Source organism: Delphinus delphis, chromosome 6 (assembly GCF_949987515.2).
Source record: "Delphinus delphis chromosome 6, mDelDel1.2, whole genome shotgun sequence".
Lineage (NCBI taxonomy): Eukaryota > Metazoa > Chordata > Mammalia > Artiodactyla > Delphinidae > Delphinus > Delphinus delphis.
In genome coordinates, this window is record NC_082688.1 from 39,134,031 (window position 1) to 39,139,521 (window position 5,491).

At 43.9% G+C, this 5,491-nt stretch overlaps 1 pseudogene; it reads right to left on the reverse strand.

Annotated features, from left to right (window-relative positions):
- Positions 1 to 428: 428 nt before the first annotated feature.
- LOC132427653 (ferritin light chain pseudogene) lies at positions 429 to 964 on the reverse strand (annotated as a pseudogene).
- Between the last annotated feature and the right edge of the window lie 4,527 nt (positions 965 to 5,491).

The following is a 5,491-nucleotide window of genomic DNA, read 5'->3' on the forward strand; positions in this document are numbered from 1 at the left end:
TGATCTTTTGAAACTGGGGGAGAAATCAGTGTACAAAGCAGGATACACAGTGTTGCATTCTTCAATAGTGTTTTTTCACTTTTAGTTTTTGACACACTGTGATGTGTAAAATGAAAAAAATATAAAATAGGGCTTGTCCACAGTGGGCTAAATCTTTAATTCTCTTAAGAACATTAGTGGAGTTTTAAAAGGCATTCTATACTACTGTTTGGTATGTGCGTAATTTTTTTTTGTTGTTGGGGGGATGGTTGGTGATTAGTATGTTCTCTAGAAGAGACAGAACTTGTGATTTTTTTTTTTTTTTTTGCTGCAAAAAGCTTTATTTCCATTTGTCCCAAGGCTTGGGAGAGGGGTCAAGGGCGGTTAAAAAGCTGCCCAGTGGCTGCAGAGTGGGGCTTCAGGAAAAGCTCTGACGCCAGAGGAGCTCCTCAGAGGCCGCTGGACTTCGGAGACTCCTGTTCATGCTCGAGGGTGAGCCTTTCAAAGAGATAATCGCCCAGCCCAGCCTGCGGAGCAGCCAGCCTGCGGCGGTTGGTCAGGTGGTCGCCCATCTGCTTGATGAGTTTCACCTGCTCCTCCAGGAAGCAGCTCTCCCGGAAGTCGTAGGGGTGGGAGTCTGCGCAGGCGGAACCCAGGGCGCGCAGATCCGATAGTGCCTGGTTCAGGTTCTTCTCCCTAAGAATGGCGGCTTCCACAGCGTCCTGGGTTTCACCCCACTTATCTTGAGAAGGCTTCCGCACATCTTGGAAAAGGGCGTGGCTCCAGCACCGGTTTTGCATTTTCAAGAGACGCTGGGTGCCCTCGCGCTTTTCCTCGGCCAATTCCTGAAGAAAGTGTCCCACGCCGTGCAGAGCCGCATCGTCGGGGTCGAAATAGGAGCCCAGAGAGAGGTAGGTGCCCGCCCCGCATCTTGGACGGCGGCCTCCTCCTCGGTGGAATAATTCTGACGAATCTGGGAGCTCATGGTTGATTGGTAGTAAGGAGCTAAGCGCAAAAAATGGTGTTGGCTGGTCCTGGAGGCCGAGGATAGCTGAGTGGCTGATTCCAAAGGTTGTGACTGGAAAAAAGGTTGGAGGGTGGTAGAGGCTGGAGCAAGGAAGGTCCCTGGGTCTGTTCATTCCAAACACTGTTGAAGCAAAAGACAGATATGCAGGACAGCTGAGCGCACTGCCTAAAGTGATTTTTTAAAAAAGAATCACATTATGGTAAACCAAATTATAAATAGGCAATAATTTATTAAAGTCTAAATGAAAAGTTTCCTCTGTTAAAGAGAGTACTGTTAGATGGCATCCTGCTCTCTGAATGCTCGGGGCTAGAAGGTGCTTTTTGATAGTGTGTCCTCACCTCTGAGCCCTAACCAACATAGAGATGGAAAAAATCATTTGGCTATATTAATGTTCCTCAAGCTGCTGTTGAGAAAACTACATGAAATTGGAGAAAACTTTGTCCATGTGAATTCGACCCTACCTAAGAAAACAGCTTCAGGGCCTTTAAGATGCAAAAGCCGTATTCTGATTGCCAGAGCACATGTGAATTGTTCAATCTCTTCCTCAGAATTTGGCTTCCCGTGTAGATTTCACGACAGGGAAGAATCTACTGAGCAGCATTCCGGCTGTTACATTAGCCTCTTATGAATTTGTATGATGTTCTTTTGTTTTTGAGAAACTGATCTCTGCCTAGGATAGTCACAAAATCCAATTTCTGAGCCTTTAGAACTGAAGCCCCATTTCTGGATTAAGATGCTCTCTTCTGAGGCCTCTAGGCCTCTACCTAGTGATGACCGTCTCTGGACACACCCCTTCAATCTACACAATTCTTCTGGCTCATCTGTGTTTTATTGTTGTTATTTTGCTTGTTCTGTGTGTGTTCACATTTATCCAGTATCGAGATTGTTATTTTCAGCCTCACTTTCTCTGATTTGCGGGGGTGGGGTGGGGATTTCCTGAAGCAGTACTTGTGGATAAGTTAAAAAGAATAGGATGTTCACTGGAAACAAAGAAAAACTTCCATGGTAAACCTAAAAGGAAACAAATTCATTTCACGGGTATAACATGGACCTAAACTCTACAGTTCAACTGCATGTGACAGCACAAATTTCTAATCCTTGTGTGGCTGACATATGTGTGTTGCTTTTGCTTTCAGAGAGCTAGAGGCTGTGAATTTACTTGAAAGTTTGATCCTCGAAGGTATCTCTTTTAGAATATTGAGTTATAAAAATTTAGCATCTAAACTTTGGGTTTATGTGTGCAAAAAAGATAAACTTTCTCTTGATCAAGCACTAGACTGACTGACTGATATTGGAACTGACTGATAATGGATTAGAAAAATAATGTAACAGAGTCATGCAGCATTTATTTTGGAAATAGCATGGTGTGAAAAAACAATTCAGAACCACATAAAATGAACACTGAAATGTTGACCTATGACTTTTGCATGTCTTTTGGTGTGAAAGAATTCACCATCAAATCTAAATCAACACACAAAGAATAAGCAAGATCTAGGAGTCAGAGGACATAGAAAGTCAGACGAAATGGTGTTATTTGAGTGTCTAAGGTTGAAAGATGGGTTACATTGACTGTGTTCAGGAAATCTCTTTCTTTTTTTGGGGGGTATGGTGCTTTCTAGGGGGCCCATTTTTAACCCCATTGCATCATGGGTATACTCACATAATACAAATAATGAAAGGTGGTTACATCACTAGAGTGACAGAGCTCCCTACATGAAGAGCCAAAGGTCAAGAAGAAGCAAGGCCTCAGATATGAATTCTTGTTCTCTTTTGGCTTTCCATCTTATATCTCCTTTCTGGATCTCACAGATCAGTGATTTCATGGTCCTGCATCTCACACTGGTGTTAGTCACCTGAGCCTCTCTTTCCTCAGCTAAACGTGGGGGTAATGACATTACCTCTAGTCTCATGAGGGTCAAATGGTTCAATATATACATGACATTTAGAGTAGCTCCTGGCAGGTAGAAAGCATTCAAAAGTTCCTCCACCACCTCCTGATCACATCACCTTCTTATCAAATCACATTTCCTTTGGAGAAGAAGGAAACTGAGTTTCTTTCTTTAGTCTGGAAAACAGGCTGAGTTAACTTGTTATATTTCTTCTGTTCAAATATCCTGAATACTAGTTTGCTAGGAGATGCAATAACAAAATACCACAGACCCGGAGGCTTAAACAACAGAAATTAATTTTCTCACAGTTCTGGAGGCTGGTATTCCTGAGATCAAGGTGTTGGTAGGTTTGGTTTCTCCTGAGGCCTCTCTCCGTAGCTTGCAGATGGCTACCTTCTCGCTGTGTCTTTGCACGACCTTTTCTTGGTGCGTGCCCATCCCTGGTGTCTCTTCCGCTTTGTATAAGGACACCAGTTCTGTTGGATTAGGACCCCACATTTATGACCTCATTTAACCTTAATTACTTCTTTAAAGGTCCTACCTGGAAATATAGTTGCACTGGGGATTAGGCTTCAACATATGAATTTTAGGGGATACAGTTCAGTCCATAACACCCTATAAGACATTTTAAGGCTTGCATTTAGGTGAACACTTGGGCCACAGTTACCAAGCCTGGCTCTCAACCTTCTTGAAGATGTTCATAGGTGTTTTGGCCTCAATAGGGGTAAATACATTGCTCTGAACATTGGGATTTAGCTCTGTTCAGTGACCCCTCACTACACCTGCTCCTGAATATTCCTGTGTTGAAAGGAGCTTCACTTTCTTGATCATAAAGTAGAAGGTAGGCAGTACCATCAGGGTGCCAGGCTGAGTGCCAGAGTGTAATCAGACCCCCGTCCAGGGCCTGGAGGAATCAGGGGTATTTACCATCCTACAGTGGAGATTCACTTTAGGAATAAGACAAAGTAAGCAATTTGAGTGGGCATTCATTGAGTTCCAGGTCCTTTCTGTGACTCCCACTGTAGCTGTGTATTTGGCAAGTTAGAAGGTCAATTTATTTACTTTTGCCATGGAACCTATTGGTAGGTGGAGCTAGATGTTTGCATGGAAATGGGTAAGCCAGTTCGCTTAAATAGTACATGGGTTCACAGGGTACATAACTGAGTTCAAAGTTATGGTTTGGCAGTTAGGCGTAAACTGAGGGAACCCTGACCGAGGCTACTCAGTGTATAAAGAAGAGAGACTGATAAGATGGCTTCCATCCCACACTAGGTCATCAACAGAAAATGATGCTTTTGTGTCTGAGGCAGGGGGTCCAGGACTTCTCTGAGCACATCCCTCAGGTGGCAGGTTGGGATTTGGAGACTGGCCACATGAGGGAGTCTGAAGAGTTGTGTCCTGAGGTGCTGGGCCACGTTAAGTCTGGAGCACCACTGGCTGAGGTAGCCCCAGGTGGAGTGTTGTCATTCCTTCATTTTGCAGGCCTCTGGGACAACCCTGTTTCTGCAGATACGTCTCTTTGCTGTGTAAATCTCTTGGGTGTCCCAGCATGAACTGCCACACCAGGTCTCTAGATGGGAATGTGGTGCCCATTCAGAAGCAGCAGCTTCTCTTGGGTGGTGGAGGGCAGTGCCTGAGGTTTGGAGTTAGCCAGGAGGTGAGAGATAAGACCGACTAAATGAACACCAGTCAACCAAGAGAACTCCTTGGACATTTTAGGGGAAAGGGCATTCTGTAATCTAGGCACATGGGATTGCGGGTTGACTATGGAGATATGATACACGCTGGGACACTCTGATGTGACTACTCGAATCAGAAATGCTACCTTGCATGGAGAGGTGGGTACACATGCTGAATCAGAAGTGTGCCTGGCCTGATCGCTCCACTGCTTTCAGGGGTCTTTCGAAATCATAATTCTGATCATGTAATTCCAAATCTTTCAACAGTTCCCAATTACTGTACTCAAGGATGAAATTTTCATGCCCTTGCCCGAATGCAAGCCCTCACACAATGTGTCCCTTGGCCACCTTCTGTGCAGCCTCACTTCTTTTCATTATTAGCTCCTTTTACAAAGTGCCTCTGTACCTTTACCCATGCTTTTTCCCGGCAGGGAAAGCTGTCCCACCCTCCTAACCAAGTTCCTACTCATTCCACATGACCTAAGTCAGTGATCTTCTGGAGTCACCTCTCAACCACTCAGAGGATTACTCATTCCCAGCTTTGTTTGACTTAAGTATTTCACATTTCAATTATAATATTTACTCTAATTTTGTCATTATCATTTTGCATCCTAGTTTTTACTAAAGCTGGCTTCCATAAGCTTCAGGTTCCACCAAATCTGTATCCACCCCAGGACATAAAAACTAGGCCTGGGATTCAATCATAAGGGTTGCATAGGTACAAAGGAGACTGAATGTTCATCCTTTATATGTCTCCTAAGCTAGATAAAGTCAGGGCCCTGCTTGGGAAGTAGTGAGTATCATGTAGATTTTAATTTTCTTTACACCTCTTCTAAAATGTTAGATCCTTAAAAACAAAAACGATCATTTCATTTTCCAGTTTCTCCTATCAAGCAAAGAGCATGGCACTTTGTAAA